This window comes from Tachysurus vachellii, chromosome 23 (genome assembly GCF_030014155.1).
Source record: "Tachysurus vachellii isolate PV-2020 chromosome 23, HZAU_Pvac_v1, whole genome shotgun sequence".
NCBI classification, from domain to species: Eukaryota; Metazoa; Chordata; class Actinopteri; order Siluriformes; family Bagridae; genus Tachysurus; species Tachysurus vachellii.
Window position 1 is genome coordinate 10,388,319 of NC_083482.1, and position 17,086 is coordinate 10,405,404.

A 17,086-nucleotide genomic window follows, 5' to 3' on the forward strand; every position below is an offset into this window, starting at 1 on the left:
TTATTAATACAACCTCGGAGACAGCAATACTCTTTACATTATTTAGAAAGTTATTAATCAAGTATTTGTCAGCAGTGCCACCAAAAGCCTGAAGAGGTTATAGGCAGCCTAATATGGTCTGTAGGCCCAGAGCCTCAGGCCACAGTTCATTAAAAATGAAGATGTGGGATAAACACGCTATGGGACATCAGTACCTTCGGGACTCGCAGGACTAAAGGAGACCTGGACTCGGAGTTCCGGCCAGAGATTTTCCGTCCTTCTCTTAACAAATTACCCTGATGATTTGCTAATCAAAGCAAAACAAATATTGCTTTTCGTTCGCTCCATTTATTTGAACGAACATACCATGCTCCCAAAATATTCGTTCCCAGTTCAAATGTAATTAAATTGTGCCTTTAGTAAAAACATGCAGCAGTACTCCAATTAGTTCTGTTTTTGTCATTCAAAAAAGCAGGGGAAAAAAATAATATTGGACTCAGGCACACCCAAGGCACACACACACACACACAAACTCAGAGTGTGTGTGCGTTCTGACTGAGCGGAAACTAGATTTCTATTGATTTGCTTTTGGAGACGGCGTTTGAACGATACAAACCTTTCGTGTGCGACTGTGACGGTATATTTGAAGAGTTAAACAGAACAGTATGAAAGTCTCTGTATCACACTAAACTTTAGGATGATTTTTTTTTTTTTTTAAATGTGCACAAATTATAATCAGTACTGCACATGAAGGGAATGTTAATGGTGTTATCCCTATTGAGAATTTCATTTAATCCGAGAATTAAGTTGAACATGTATCCAGAAAATCTCTTAGATTTGATGTGACAAAAACATGATATTGAGTTAAGAAAACACTGAGCCTTGTCTTATATCAAATGTCAGTTATATTTGTTAAAAATTAGGTCTTAAGCTGTAATAAAATTGTAATCCTGCAAGAGAGAATTTCTCATTCATTACTACTTTCTTTATCCTGTGCTTCTGTTTCTCTGCCTCTGTTTCTCCTTGCCATTCATTGTAGACATCACAAAGAAATTAAATTGCATTAGCAAGTCTCTTAACACCGCACTTGAGGAGCCGTCACTGAATTGACTAACTAAATTGCTTATTTTCAGTCAAACTCAGGTTGTGCTTTTATTGAATAAGTGGATGGATTTCTCACTATATGCCATCCATCTACCTGTCGATGTATCCATTCATTTCTTCAACGATCTGGCGCTGGGCCTATACTGGATATACATATTGCGTATACAAGGCTGTAATGGAGGATCAATTAAGAGCGGGCCAGTGGAAACTCATATACCTGTGTGCCTGGGGCCAATATTAAATAATTGTTGAATGTAATGTTTGATCCATACATTCTGGACAAGCCAGAGTTGAAGGTCTGCTGTGACCTCAGAGACAACGTTGTCAGTGAGACAATTCATCAGGACAAACAAAAATAGTAGCGGCAGAAACGATATGATCGTGCGTGGCATTTCAACCACCTTTGCTTCCCATTGTCTCAGAGAAAAAGCCTCGGTGAAGAAGAAAGCAGAGAAAGGCGAAGCGGAGCACGAGCGAGCGGAGGAGGCTGAATATGAAAGAGTGCAAAAAAGCAGACTGGCGCTCCATTTTGCATTGGGTTTAAGCACTGATTTCATCATCGGGCTAAAACACATAACTTTAAAAGCGAAATCAAATATTAAAAATGACAGGCGGTATAAGTGCGGTGACTGAGTCGGGGTCACGGAGGGAGGAGGCGCGGGCGGCTTGTCAGCCACTATCTGTCAGAGTGAATTAGAAACAATCAGGGCCGAGTGAAAGGGAAGGTGATTGTTATTAAGCAGCGGGGCTGCGAGCAAGCTCCCCCAGATGTGGCCATGCATATAAAAGAACAGGAAGCCAGCAGTTTAATTCAGGAAGCGCTGGCGAACATGGCCTGCACAAAGGAGGAAGGAGGGGGGAGTGGGAGAAAAAGGCCCTTTGTCACTAATAAGCTGGAAGTTACTTTGATAACAGGCAACGGTTAGGCTCGGGAATAAAGGCACTTTTTTTTGCAGGGTTTCTGCCCCCTCACTTTCTTCAATTCTTATTTCACACCAGCCAGTCAATATCTGTAAAGGAAAAATAATAGGAGTCGAGAAATCAGCAGTGATATGTAGATAAGTTGACCTTAACATGGAAGGGCCGAAGAGACAAGCGGGCCCATATATATCAATTACGCAGTTGCTGTCACACACAGATGATGGGGAAGACGAGTGGGGACAGACACGTCCTCCCTAAGGTCCCTTAACAATCTCTCTGTCATTCTCTCTCTCTCTCATTCACTTTCTCTTTCTCACAACCAAACCTAGTCAGGGGCATTTGAAGCTCCTCATAAAGCAGACATAGTTCACTGAGTGAGTGAGTGAGTGAGTGAGTGAGTGAGTGAGTGAGTGAGTGAGTGAGTGAATGACTCAGTAATTGAGTCAGTTAGTGAATAAGTGAGTAAGTCAGTGAATCGAGTAAGTCTGTGAGTGAGTTAGTGTATTGAATGAGTGAATCAAGTGAGTGAGTGACTGAGTGAGTGAGTGAGTGAGTGAGTGAGTGAGTGAGTGAGTAAGTGAGGGAGTGAGTCAGTGAGTCAGTGAGTGAGTGAGTGAGTCAATTAAGTGAATATATCAAGTAAGTGAATCAGTGAGTGAGTCAGTGAACTGAGTGAGTCAGTGAGTGAGTGAGTGAATTGAGTGAGTGAATCAAGTGAGTAAATCAAGTGAGTGAGTGAGCGACTGAGTGAGTGAGCGAGTGAGTCAGTGAGTCAGTGAGCCGACTGAGTGAGTGGCTGAGTGACTGAGAGGGCGGGAAGGAGGTGATGTGTAAAATATGTTTTTCAAAGGGAGCGACTGTTTGATTTAAATGATAAGGAGAGATGCTAATATGTTCGGATACGGCCTCAAAGGCACATCTGCTCTGACACTTTGACAGTGAGAATGCATCCCATGTTCAAGCTCTTCCACACACATGGAAATCTGACTTTTTCACATATACAAACCTATTGACACAATATAATCAACACAAACTGAATTAAAACACATCAGACAAGCATACCTCGATATACACACACAAACCCACACAGACACACCGCTGTCAAATTCTCCGCTCGAATCCAGATGAGAAGCCGACACTTCAGAACAGAGTGTTCACTGTGATAGGGAGCTGATGTAAAACATGTTATCAGTGTTTGAATACTTGTGGTCTCCTATGTATCTGTGGAGGTCTCATGAGAGTTTCGAGTCCCATCATTTCTTGTCCATCTGCCTGTCTGTCTAAAACACAAGCGCTGCTAACTTCAGTCTTACAACTCGAGTAAAGAAAAAAAATAATAATGAAGCATCTTTTCTATTTTCTATTCTAGCCTTTTTGGCAGCAGTGCTTTGATTTCCATTTTCCTTTGTAGTTAGAGATATGTGTGGAAATTATCCATGCCTTGAGTAATTTTTTTTCATGGTAATAGCTGTAACTGTTAAATAAAAGCCTTTTTCCCCTGCTTTGGAGATTGTAAAGCATACTCACATGCTCACCAGAGCATCTTACTTTCTGCCTTTAAGTATGATGTGCAGAGCTGTGACTAGAAGGCCATGGTGTTAAACATGCTATCGCTAAATGTTACCCGAGGGGATAACAGTGTATGTATATATATAACAGCCGAGAAGTGGATAAGAGAGGGAGGTGAGGGGGAGTGGGAAAGAGTGAGCTTGTGAGAGGTGTACTGGGAGAAGGATGATACAGAGAATGGAGAGATGGAGAGAGAGAGAGAGAGACAGAGAGAGAGACAGAGAGAGAGAGAGAGAGACAGAGAGAGAGAGAGACAGAGAGAGAGAGAGAGAGAGAGAGAGAGAGAGAGAGAGATCGGGAGATTGATATATAAAGTAGTTGATAAGTGTTAGAGAGGAAGAGAAAGAGAGAGACGGAGAGAGATGTCTCCTCTCAGGACATGTCTTAGATTTCAGTGTGATTAGATAGTGAGGGATAGGGAGATGTTCTGAGGGAGCATTAGTAATTAATCACTGGAGAAGCTGGGATTTCCATTCACACTGTCTGGCCTAGTGTAGCTCTCCCTCTCTCTGCTCATACACACACACACACACACACACACACACACACACACACACACACACACACACAGAAATAAACCTCTACCATTTTATCCTACTAATACAAAAACACTAAAAAAAAAAAAAAAAAAAAAAAAAATTTAACCAGAGGCTTATGCAGTGAATCATATCCTTTTGTGCCAAGTGCTAATTATTACCGTGCCATAATGAGCTTCAGTCTCTGAGCATTAACACGTATCATTACTGAAGGAAGGGCTGACCATAAAAAAAGAATGGCCTTGACGTTACCACTCTCCCACCACCTCTGCTGGAATCTTCCACCCTGATTTTATTTATTTATTTATTTATTTCCCTCACCCACCCTTTCACTATGAATAAATTTAGTCTGTCCCGGACATGAAAATGTCAAATACCTAAAATACACCTAGGCTAAATAGCGTATTAATTTTTAATGCTCGCTCATCCTATGCTGCTATTCTCATATCTGCCCCTGTCTGCCAACAGCTGTTGCAGCCTCCCTCTCTGGGAATTTATCATCCATCTAAAAGAGTAAAAGAGTTTTGCCTCCCCACCAAAAAAAAAAGGAGGGGGAAATTTTATTTGAGAATTTCTTTTATTACAATTTGACACCTACATAATGAAACAAAAGATTTAATCAAATTTTACTTTATTTAGCTTTATTTTGCATAAATGCCATGTCTGTTTATCAATGATAGAAATAGATAAATAAATAATAGTTAAACATTCATAGAAATGAGAAATCAAGTTGGACCTCTTGCGCTTAGCTTAGAGATTAAAGAGTGTACTAAGAGGCTGGTAATTTATTCCACGATTTTATATGTCATTTATATGTAGTGTTTTAGTAACCATGTGATGGATAAAGATTATTTGGTGAGCACTGAATGGCCTGCGCTCAATGTGCTCTGAGATGTAAGTGAGGGATCGGTGCAGGGGATGAGTTGTTGTTAATCGTGGCGGGATCACTGCTCAGAGATGTGTTCTTTGTGACATGTCTTTTTACACAGCTCCTAGGCTGTGGTTAACTGTGAATATGGACGGATCTGAGATCCGTGCGATCTGAGGTGAGGTAAGGTGTGTAAGGTGTGTGAAGTGTGTGAGGTGAACCTTTACCTGATCACTCTAACTGCATACTGGTCTGGGGCCTGTCAGGATGAAGACAGAGTGGCTCCCCCCACGCCACCGAGTTGTACAGCACTTTGTGATGACCAGAGGGATGTGTCTTTACTCTAAAAGAGAGATAGAGACAAGGAGAAGAGGAGGGAGGGGGGAGAACAGAGATAGAGAGAGAAAAAGAGAAACAGAGTGAGAGGTTGATGTCAAGCCAAATGTAACAAATTCACTGAATCACGGCAGTGGCGCAGAGGTCAAGGAAAAGCAGCCGAAAAAGGTTAAAGATGAAATCAAAGCTGTGCCTCAGAGCAGCGCTGAAAATCTATCCATGCAAGGCAAGGCCACCGCTGACGCGCGCACCAGACAAGAAGCTAAATACTGCACGCCACTCTGGGATCTTTCATTTTCAGTCGATCAATAAGAGCTTATATTTATCAGGATTCCAAGCAGCTGCCACATCTGACAACCTCCACTTCATTTTCTCACTCCTCCCTCTTTCTCTCTCTCTATCACTCCCTCAACCATTTCTCTCTCTCCTCCCTCCCTCTCTATCAATTTCTCCTCCCTCTCCTGCATGGCCTCACGCTAAAACGGGACCCTATCGACTGTAAATGTGAATAGAAGGGGCCTTTGGTCCGATCCGAACAGCCGCACGCGCCATCTTGCCCCCCGTGAAGCCTGGGTTAAAGAAGCGTGCATTTTGTCATTAGCCCGTTGGCTCAGGCCCATGCTCTTACTCCTTTTGTTTCATGCCACGCCATCAACTCCTGCCAAAAAAAAAAAATACCCTGTAAACCATGTACACTGTACCACTTTATTCCTTCAAAAATAGAAATGTGTTTGTGAAGAAGAAAAAAGGCACAGACTAGACACTTCAGTTTTGAGAAATGCAGAGGAGCAGAAGGATTTGCTAAGAGGGAGGAAGGCTGAGTTAAAATAGCTCGATCTCTAATCATCTGCACGACAATATTTGCTGTGAGGCATTCTAAATAGATTATTGCTGGTCCATCTGTGTCATCATTGATTTATAAGGCATTAAGCTGCTTTCCAAAGGCAGGCCTTCCTTTGCTGCTAGAGTAGGAGGATTCTTGTCCAAATCAGGGCCAGCTGAACAAGCCTGCCGTTGAAGAGGACTCAGCTCTGAGAGCGCACGGCCGAGATGAAATAAAAATAGAATGCCACTATCCGGTTTGGAGTTGCCGCAAGAAGTGGCAAGAAATCCAAATTTTTCTCTCTCTTATATTCTGTGATACAAAGAGATAGGGAGGAGGGAAAGGAAGTGCCAAACACAAAACGCATACATGCACAAACCCAAGCACACACTCGCACACACCCCAAACAAGGAACATCATTAACATATGAATACTATATGCAAATGGTTAGAGGAGAGCAGATGTTGGTGCATTTAATTGACCTATATGTGAATTGCATCCAAACCTTTTAGACAGAGTGTACTGAAAGCAGGCCTATTACAGTGGCCACGGAACACTGGCTTTCTTAACTGACTACAGTGAGACAGAGAGAGTGAGAGAGAGAACGAGAGAGAGGGAGCAAGAGAGAGAACGAAAGAGAGAGGGAGAGAGGAGAGAGACCTTCCAGTTGATAGTTGTGTCAGTCAGTCAAAGCTGCATCAATGCCCAAACACAGTGCTGTCCTGTCCCCCCTCCGCCCGCTGACACCCGCCGTGCGTCTCTTATGGATGACATCACTGCATCACAGTGGAAATCGATCACTTAATGGCCTTCGGGGAGCATGGTCGTCGCTGACAGGTTACGTGCTACAGCCTCAGCTGCATCGTCTTTCTCCATCTTGATTGTTCAGCCTCTTTCCTCTTTCTACTTTATTCACTGCTTGCTTCTTTAATAGCTAAGCTTGCACGGTACAGCCAAGAGAAGCACAAGCTATTTTAATCTGCCCTCTTTTCTCCCCTGTCGCTCCCTTGATTATTTTTTTCCCTTTCTGCTTGGGAATGTCATTAAATTGTATTAAATAGCCTTTTGTCCACAGGGCAAGGACCGCCCGATATATGATAACACATTAATGCCCTGGTGCTCCAGCAACTGATCTGAAATGTGCTTTAAGTCCTCGGGCTGAGAAGCACAAGCATAGCACATGGTACTCTATTGGGATATGGGATCTATATATTTACATACATGTATATATATACGCGTGTGTGTGTGTGTGTGTGGGTGGGTGTGTGTATACATGTGTGCAAGTGCATGAGAGGCGGAGAGCATGAGAGTGGCTTCGCTAACAACTGTGACACATACTAATAGAAACATACCTAATAAATTACAAGCTTTCAGGGTCTGGCAAGCTGACATTTTCTCTGTGAGCGGGACAATTTCATATCTGCGGCACGGGCAACCAAATTGCATCACACAGAGATGCCAGCGGATTAGCATAAAAATTAACACTTAAATTTCAGCTTATTGTCAACCGCTCTTCTGCTCCTTCAGCCAGACCAACAATCAATTCCTCTTAGAAATCTGATTATCTTCCATGATGCTTATTATCCTAGTCATGTCCCCTCGCCGCCTTTCTCAGACTGCTGGACTATTTGTTTAAATGGAATTAAGAAACTGATAAATCTATAGGTGTCTATAAGATGCACATGGACACCCTCCTCCTCCTTCTCTCCTTCCTGCTTCTCTCTTTCTTTCCTACCAAACCTCTTCTTCTTCCTTCTATTCTCTCTCTCCCTCTGCCTCTTCGCCTTTTGTCCTAGCCTTCATCAACAGTTGCTGATTAAAAATGCTAATTAATATGCCATAAAGCCTCTAGAAGTAGTTTACATTTAGATGGTCTATTATTCACACATGTATTCACTGTGGCCAGCTAAATAATGGAAGTGCGTAAATGCACTACCATTAAAACTATAACTCCGTGCAAGAAAAAGAGAAACATATTATATCAATTATGTCAGGACTATAAACATCAACATTTTTTTTTTGGTTATTTTTTTTCTGTTCTGTTCTTTATGGGTGAGTCATGAGGAACCCAAGCAGCTGTATATATAAAAATATATATATAAATGTTAAAGTGCACATTTACCACGGTATAAGGATCACGCCCATGTTTGTGAAAGAATCTGCAACTATCACGGTTACCACGGTTACATGACATGATCATTTCGGGTCAAAAACCCTTGTGTTATCTTTGACAAAATTACCAAGTACATTCAAAGCATACCTTAAAGCTCTTGTGCTTCTAGTCTTTTTTTTTCTTTCTTTCTTTCTTTATATTATATTTTCAAAAAGCTTTATTTCTGTTGTAGTGAAATATTTATATATTTGTCAATACAGTCCTATTGAAAACATCACCCAAGTATGTAGCAAGACACAGCGCTCGCTTTGGGTGGCTTTCCCCGCACTGAGAGTAGAGCTCCTTTTTTGTTTAGACAAATGGTATTTCATCGCATCCAGATGTCTTTAAGCACAGTTCATCCACCATGCGCACACTCCAAGATGTACAAAAAAATGTATACAAACATTTATTCAAAACTGCATGCCTCCACTCATATATAAAAGGTTGTCAGGGTTGCCTTGATTCTAACCACTTCCATGCTTTTCCTCTTTTTTTTTTTATTTTTTCTTCAGTGTAATGTTAAACAGAGTCACTGAACCTGACTGGTGTTCATGATCATTCGGTGACTGGGTGACTGATTTTCCAGGACACAGACTGGGACTGAGAATGTGTGTCTTATGTGTGCCTCAGATTGTGATGTGGCAGATTGGGCTAAAGTGTGAATAAGTGATATCACTGATATTTGATGGGTGGAATTTGTTGACCTGAGGTTAAGATGATAAAGAACATGAACAGAAGTGCTTGTGTAAGTACAGCGCTGTAGATTTTTCATTTTGTTGCCGAATAAATGGGCCACCCAGCAGTGAAAGCTCAAGTCCATGCACGTGGAAAAATAATCCATTTCTCTTCATCCGAACAAAATAACCTTACTCACTTAAATGAGTATATATGTGCGAGCCCTGGCCATACGTCTACATCTGCGAGGCTGCTTGCTTTACATGAGCGTATTACTCTTTACTGTGCTCATGCTCTAAGAATAATAAACATGCGCTTAGCTGGCCTATTTTCGCATGCTGATGCCACACAATAGTGAAGGGAAAAATTCAACTCTTTAAATTCTGAGTAAACACTGCACTCTTTGTTGACTGTAGAAGCCTTTTCACCCTCCCTCCTTTCCACATTTTTTTATCCTCCCTCTCTCTCTCCATCTCTCTGAGCTTGTTGTGTTTTTTCTCCAAACAATACATCCTCTTGCACATCTGAGGAACACACCTCACTGCCATTTTATAGGTTAAGCTCCCTAGTATGGAAAGTCATATTTTATAACGCTGGTTTATTTTTATGAGCGAGTGTAATTAACGCTGCATGTCCTATCTCTCAGCCATCGATGCCAAGGCCTTTATTTAAACAACTATGTTGTGAAATGTTTGCGTTCTCAGCATTCGCTCGGCCACACACAGATTATTATTTCATACTTCTCTGGGACGTTTTGAAACGTTTATGCTTTCAACTGGTTATTGTTTTTGATTAAGACTTTTTGGATGAATCACAAGGTTGGAGGGGGAAGGGGAAGGGTGTGTGTGTGTGTGGGGGGGGGGGGGTGTTTACGGAGGGGCCGAGTGTGAACCTGAAGGACCAACTTAGGCCAAGTCTGTGCTCACTGCCTGATTTATGAAGCCAAGGTTAAACTATTTGTGTCCAAATGGATTGAGTTGTTTAATTTCTCTGCTTGTCTGCTTGGGGCCTTTAATTTTTTTCCTGCTTGTCCTTTTTTGGGGTTGTAGAGCTACGTTTGTGCATCTGCTCCCTATATCGACTGAAAGACAAACCGAAGGCTTCTGACGCAACATGTTTTAGACAAGACACAAGAGGCACAAGCAACACCATCACAGAAGAAATCTATTAACTAAATAAAGGCAAGCTAGAATTTAGCTAGTTACTGAATGCACCTGGAGAATGTTTTCTGTCATCTCCTTGTAAAGACAAAAGTAAACATGAATTACGTCCGTGAAGGCCAGACTTCGGGTCTGATCAGATGGGAGAGCAGATGTCCTTTAATGATGCTTTCTGTTGCAAGATGCCCTCTTGCACCACTGCACACATATTAAAAGTTCATTTTCTATGTTGTACAGGTGTCAGAAGTGGATAAACCAAAGGGATGAGGCTTTGAGAAAGCCACGGTATCTCAGGCTGTCCCAGCGAGGCTATTCAGTCTTCAGATTAATACTCAGCATGTCTGAATCTCCAGGGTTCTGAGGTAAGATAGGACACTCTGTGAGCTAGCCACACTCAAACACGATCTATAGCCCTCACTTAACCTGCCAATCAAGTAAACTGTATTCTTTACTCTCTGTAACAGAAGTCGGTCACATGTGGTAGAGACAATGGTTTGCATGGAAGCTTTTTTTGTCTTTGATGCTTTCCTTATGGTGAATGCACAAACCAGAAGTGGAGCCTGTGGGCATTAGTCGGAGAGGAGCCTTGTCCAGGCTGATAACCTCTGAGAGTGATATTGTCCCATCATATTGCCCCTTCATAAGAGCTGCATGATCTGCTGTGGTATGCAGATGGGACCTCAGAGTCTCAGGCTTGTCATCTTTTGATTAAGAAAAGGAAATGATTTCACTTTAAAGACATCCCCCATCCCTTCACGACTGCCCCAGCCACCCAGCTGCTCTCTGTCACTCTCAATCGTTCAACATGCTGTAATGCTTTGTTTCCATGCTTGCTTTTTCCTCTACCCCAAACCACTGCTCTACCTGTTGCTGTCACATTTCAGAACAGCGAACACAGAACACGGATCTACAGACAAAGCTCGAAGGCAGAAAAAAGAGCAAGATCATCTGTTTTTCTGAAAAGGGGTAGAAAAATTGCCAGAATCATATGACAGAGCTGCCCGTGTCTGCTCTGGGACCTGACCCCAGCTTAAGTGGAGCACTGTGCCATTTTTCTGTGACCTCGGGCTTGTTAAGTGAAGAGACGAGGGGCTTGGGAAAATAGAAAGGATGGGTTTTGTGGGGTCTCTGAGATCGAGTCTCAGACATGGCGTTCCTCCATAAAACCTCGGAGACCGACAGAGCCCCATCTCGCTTGTCACATTAAACCATCTCTCAGCAACACATCTGTACACGTGCCACAAATCACGGCCGGGGCCGCACCGGGAGGGGGACATGACGGAGGGAGCTGTAAATGGTTCAGGAAAAGCAGATAAAAACCTGCAAAATCCCTGTGCTAGGTGCAGAATGCATGTTTGACAGAATCTGGTACTGTTTCAAGATATTTCTAGGGTCTGTAGTCTCTGGATACTTTATTCACTGCCAAACTAAATTCCCTCACTGAGGAGCCATCCAAGAAAGGGCACAGGAGCTTTCTAAACACTCTCTGTAGACATTATGACTACTGGGAATTTACCTATCATGTGCTCATTATGTCTTGCAGGTTCTTATAGAAATCAGTGGCTTGGCAAGGAGTAAGATTGCATCAGACTTGAATGCATAAAGCTAGAGCAAAATACTGGACCTGGAACAGATCTAAGTCTCTCAGCGGCTGTATGGAAGGCGTTTACTCTGTTTGTGTTGTCTGTGGCTTAGCTGCTCATGTAGGGCTTAACCTCAGGCCAAGGGAAACAGATCGAAGTGCTCACCTGGTCGCTATCGAATAAGCACTTTTGACACTGGGCTAAAAAGCTTTCTTATTTCGGCTATCTTTTTATTTCTCTTTCAAGGAGAATAACATTTTAGAGATATAATCTGACAAATACACACAAAATAAATGATTGAAAACCCTCTTTTTTTTTGCAACAGTGTCGAATGAAATTAATTCATCTGCACGTGATTATTCTTAATAGGAAAGACAGGATTCGATTACTTCCAGCATAAAAGTCCCAGTGTGGTAGAAAAAATAGTTTGTGGGACCAGTGTGTTCAAGTACTCTGAGTCAGAGATGTCAGGCTTGACTAGCCTATCGATCGCACCTGGCTCCAACACACTCTCACCGGTATCATTTAAACTCTCTCAATTTTTAATCACTATCAACACCAGATCCAGATCCCTCAATCTCTCTCACACACACATACACAACCACACACACACGCACACACAAACAAACATACAGCGCACAAATACATGCACAACACCCAAACAGAATGTCAAAAACTTCCTGCACTAAGCTTATACTGAACACACAGCCACACACGCACACACAAATACACACACACATACACACCATGCACGCTCACATGGATAAATTACACTGTGCGCTCATACATATTGTTTACACACCCACACAAAGCTACACACAGAACTACACTGAAATTATACGGTTAATATGACAAACACGTGAACATGGAACTAATTAAACGCAGTACGTCACAGTGTTCATTGAAACACACACAGACAAACACACACACACAAACACACCCAGGCGAGTGGCGTTGCAAGGCTTCACCCGGCCCACTCTGGTTCTGTTTGACCTTGCTCTGCCATATTCATTACATCATTAGGTTACCTCTTCATTAACTTTTCATTATTTATGGGGGCTTGTGGGGAGGGGAGCCTTTATCAAATACTGTCTTTTGTCAAGCACACAATGCATATGCACCCCCCCCAACACACACACACACACACACACACACCCCTCCTTCCTCCAGCCGTCCACGCTAATAGCTAGCCTTCCCTCATTGCTAGCAAAGGCATCTGCCCTAAACTTCTATCATTTAGCTAAGACACTGATAAACATGGGCAGGAACTAGGCATACCCTCAAAGCACAACTGAACTAGCTTTGAGGTTAAACGATTTTAAAATGGTTTTTATTGCTACATGCAGTGTTGTATATATCCATAATTTATACCATTTTTTACTTCTTTAAAAAAAAGGAAACCAATGGACAATGCCATTTACATTGCACAAACATCGCTGACTGTAGATAAACATATTTGTGTGCTCTACCCTTACAAGAGCGCCATTCTGTTCCCAGGGCGTAGCAAGCTAGCTGTCATTAGCGAGCCATCGGCCCCTCCACCGCCACAGATTGCCTTTTTAAAAAAGTCTGGCTGCGGCCCATTTCGCATCGTAGGCCAATTATAAATGGCAAATCACAATCATGCCGATTTTTTCCTCCACACCAACCCCACCCCCCCAACACTCCACTCTGGCCAGGCTCCATGGCATCTCTTGAATAATATGGTGATAGCCCTTTGTGCGACAGCCTGCCCAGGCGTCAGGATATTTTACACATTCATGTGTCGGCTCCTGGGCTCAAACAGGGCTGCGCTTCAATACCACCGCTTGGCCAAGTGTCTAGCCTTTAGTTGGCCTGTATTCGACTCCTGATTATCTGCCACATCACAAGTTTAAAATATGAGGAAAAAAGCTTTAAATTGGTTCACAAACAGCAGGCAGGTGATGGAAATAATTTCTAAATTTGAAATTCAAAGCCATCTCTCTTTAGAAAGCGTACCAGATTTCAGATCAGTGTGAAAGAAGAATAGGAGACGAGCAGAGGAAGCTATTAAAGTGTGTTAGAAGGAGGCATTAGGCTTGAGTGATAGGGACCCTGATTGACTTCCAGTACCACAGTCTTACTACACAGAATATATGTGTATGTGTGTGTGTGTGTGTGTGTGTGTGTGTGTGCGCGTGTGGCACAAGCTCCCTCTCAATCCACACACCATCCCATGATCATTCGCCAATTACAGCGAGCTAATGCATCCAAAGCCTGGAATCCCACCCAAAAAGCAAGGGGGAGAATTCTCTGGAGGAACGCTAATAATATAACTTAAATCATGCTGAGAGAGAGCATTATGCGCAAAATGGAAATCAAAAAAGAAAAACACAGTGTAATTTAAACTGGGGCAGGGCTGGAATGGGTTTATCGTATAAATGGTAATCTCGTTCCTTCCCCCCTTCTCTCTCTCTCTCTCTCTCTCTCTCTCTCTCTCTCTCTCTTTCTCTAATATCATCATGAAAAGCATACATTAGACCATTTCAGGCCAGGGCTTTGATTGGCAGTGAGAAGGAGAACGAGGCAACATGGAGAGCCTGGTAATGGCCTGTGAGTTTGGTTCTATAGGGCAGGAGTGAGTTCCAACTAAAACACATCTCAGGTGAATTGTCAATATTACACATAACATTTACATTTACATTTACATTTACAGCATTTGGCAGACGCCCTTATCCAGAGCGACGTACATAAGTGCTTAAATCTCTAACATTGAATACATTAATGCTGGATCACTAAGTTACATACTTAAGATACCATGAGTTTAAAACATTTGTTCAAAGTTACAATGAAAGTGTCAAAGGTGTGTTTTTTTTTTTTTTTTTTTTAAAATGCAAAAGATAATGAAAGAAGTGCTAGTTGAAGTGTTTCCTGAATAAGTAGGTCTTCAACCGCCGCTTGAAAATAGCCAGTGACTCAGCTGTCCGGACCTCTAGGGGAAGTTCGTTCCACCACCTTGGTGCCAGTACAGAGAAGAGTCTTGTAATATACTTGCCTCTTACCCTGAGAGATGGTGGAACCAGTCTAGCAGTGCTGGTAGATCGGAGGGTGCGGGGTGCAGTGCGAGGAGTGATGAGGGCTTTGAGGTAAGAGGGAGCTGGTCCATTTTTGGCTTTGTAGGCCAGCATCAGTGTTTTGAATCTAACAGTTATGACCGATACACGCGCATGGTGCATCTACTACTTTGTAGATTTTTTTTAGACATTTTTATTCACACTTGCACCTTTAATTGAGTCCACACCACTCACCTTGATCTGGGAACAAGAATTAAAGTTGAAATAAAGACGTATTGTATAAGAATGAACAGCCGTTTCTTTAAGACAAATACTTCATAAAGTGAGGCTGAATTTGGCACTGATGCTTCAGCAAGATAATGTGCCTTAGGAATGAGAATTGACAAGACGGAAGCCTACACACACACTTCCAAACACACACATGCACGCAAAACACACTGAGAAATTTTCCTCTCTCTCAGTGTGCCTGACATTGTTCTGTAAGGCGAGTGTTTTCTGACGAGAGGTGTGCTGATGTATTCTAATCGCTTTTTTAGCCTGGATGATCATCACATGTGATGGGCTATGTAGAGATCTCGAATTGCTCAGCAGAACAGAACATTACTGTAGTCCCTTTGGATCCCTGTGTGTCTTGTTATTTTTTTTCCTCCTCCACATCAAGCCGCATCATTTCTTTTATTTCGTTCGGCTTCTGTCAAGTGAGTGTATTTCCTTTTCATTCTTGTGTGACCCGAAGCTGACTTACAGCTCATGAATAATGCCAACAGGTGTGAAAACAGGTAGGAAACTCAACATGTGTGTGTCTGTATTTTTTGCCTCCCAGAACTACAACAAAGCATAAGTGTGTGTGAAAACATCTCCAAGGATTACCTCTCTCTCTCTCTCTCTCTCTCTCTCTCTCTCTCTCTCTCATTCTGCATGTCTCTGAAGCACTCAGTCACATAATCCAAGCGAATATCTGAGAGTTGTGGCAGTTGAGTTCAGATTGGATCTGAGTAACTCTGACAGTCTACATCATTCAGCCAGGCCACTAAGCCTGTGTGAAACAGTTGTGTCTGCTGCGCAGCATTACTGTCACACACACCGCCATTCCCTCTCCCTTTCCATCCTGATCTTCCTTTAGGGAGATCGCTCAAGTCTGCAGACTCAAGCTTAACACTGCTACACTCTTTTCTACACTCGAGACAACGGTTCAGATCTGTCAAATTTATTCAAATTTAATTTGTGTTCAAACTGAAATGAATTTCAATCTACAGAACAAAGTCTATACGTTACACCTGCAACATGCAATTATCCAGTCAACCAATCATGTGACAGCATCCCAGAGTGACTTTAACCAATTTAATGCTTTTTTATTCACCATGGTTGTTAAGAGTGGTTATTTAAAGTCATGTCTATATTTGACTGGCTGATTGGATAACTACATGAAAGCATGGTTACAGGTTTTCCTATTAAAGTGGCCAGTGAGTGTAGCATTTAGATTTATTAGGCTACACGTCTACAAACCTCAGCTCGTGTACACACAGCAATAATTACCCAGGTAGGGTTACTACAAATGCTTACTACATAGTATCTACCATAATGGCATTTCAGCAATAACCTGCACTTCCAATGCTAGAAATATAGAAAGGGGAGAAAGAAGGAAAATAGGGGACAATCAAATTGTGCATGAAAAGTATAGGTGAAGAGGTTGTGGTAAACAAAATAATAAGCAAACCCATTAAGAAAAATATGAAAGTAGAATATAATAACAGAGAGGAATATAGGCACAAGACTTAGAGAAAAAAAAAAAACATTCATGATCACAACTTTGCTTTAAAAAAAGTGTGGAAAAGAAAGTCTGCAGAAGACCCTCAGCTGTGATTCAATATCAAAGTAAAAGATCAGACGAGCGTGTTGGTAAGAAAATCAGAGCCTATTTAGTGTGATAAAGCTTCAGCTTCAGATAGCATGGCCTTAAATGTTCGCTTGGCTGGGGGAATTTCCTGTTCCTCCTCGAGTCAGTTTGATCAGTTAATAACATTAGATCACTTCAACTCTCCCGTGCCTGTTCGCACTCTGAATCCCCTCAAGGTAACAGAACTGCAATATGCATGGAGTCACTTTGATTGTAGGCTGTACACTGAAGTGCATGTTGCTCCACCATTCCCCACTGCTCGCTCGTGAGCTATGAATATGTATGTGCCGGGGATAAATGATGTCATATCGCATCATTTGTAGGCGAAAGAAGGAAAGAGGGATAGAAAAAGAAGAAGAAAGTGAGGGGATGGGACTCTGGGGAAAGGGGACACGGTGTCATATGGGCTTCAGCATAAGAAACCTTTATCAGATGAGGCATGAGG

The 17,086-nt window shown here is 42.3% G+C and overlaps 1 protein-coding gene across 3 annotated transcripts in view; it reads right to left on the minus strand.

The window, feature by feature from the left end:
• The window catches only part of znf536 (zinc finger protein 536), a 173,425-nt gene that overhangs the window by 109,418 nt on the left and 46,921 nt on the right, over window positions 1–17,086 (minus strand). For all 3 annotated transcript variants that reach the window (XM_060859481.1, XM_060859480.1, XM_060859483.1), the window contains exon 3: window positions 5,205–5,320. The gene's annotated coding sequence lies outside the window, so the exon portion shown is untranslated. The remainder of the gene's footprint in view (window positions 1–5,204; window positions 5,321–17,086) is intronic.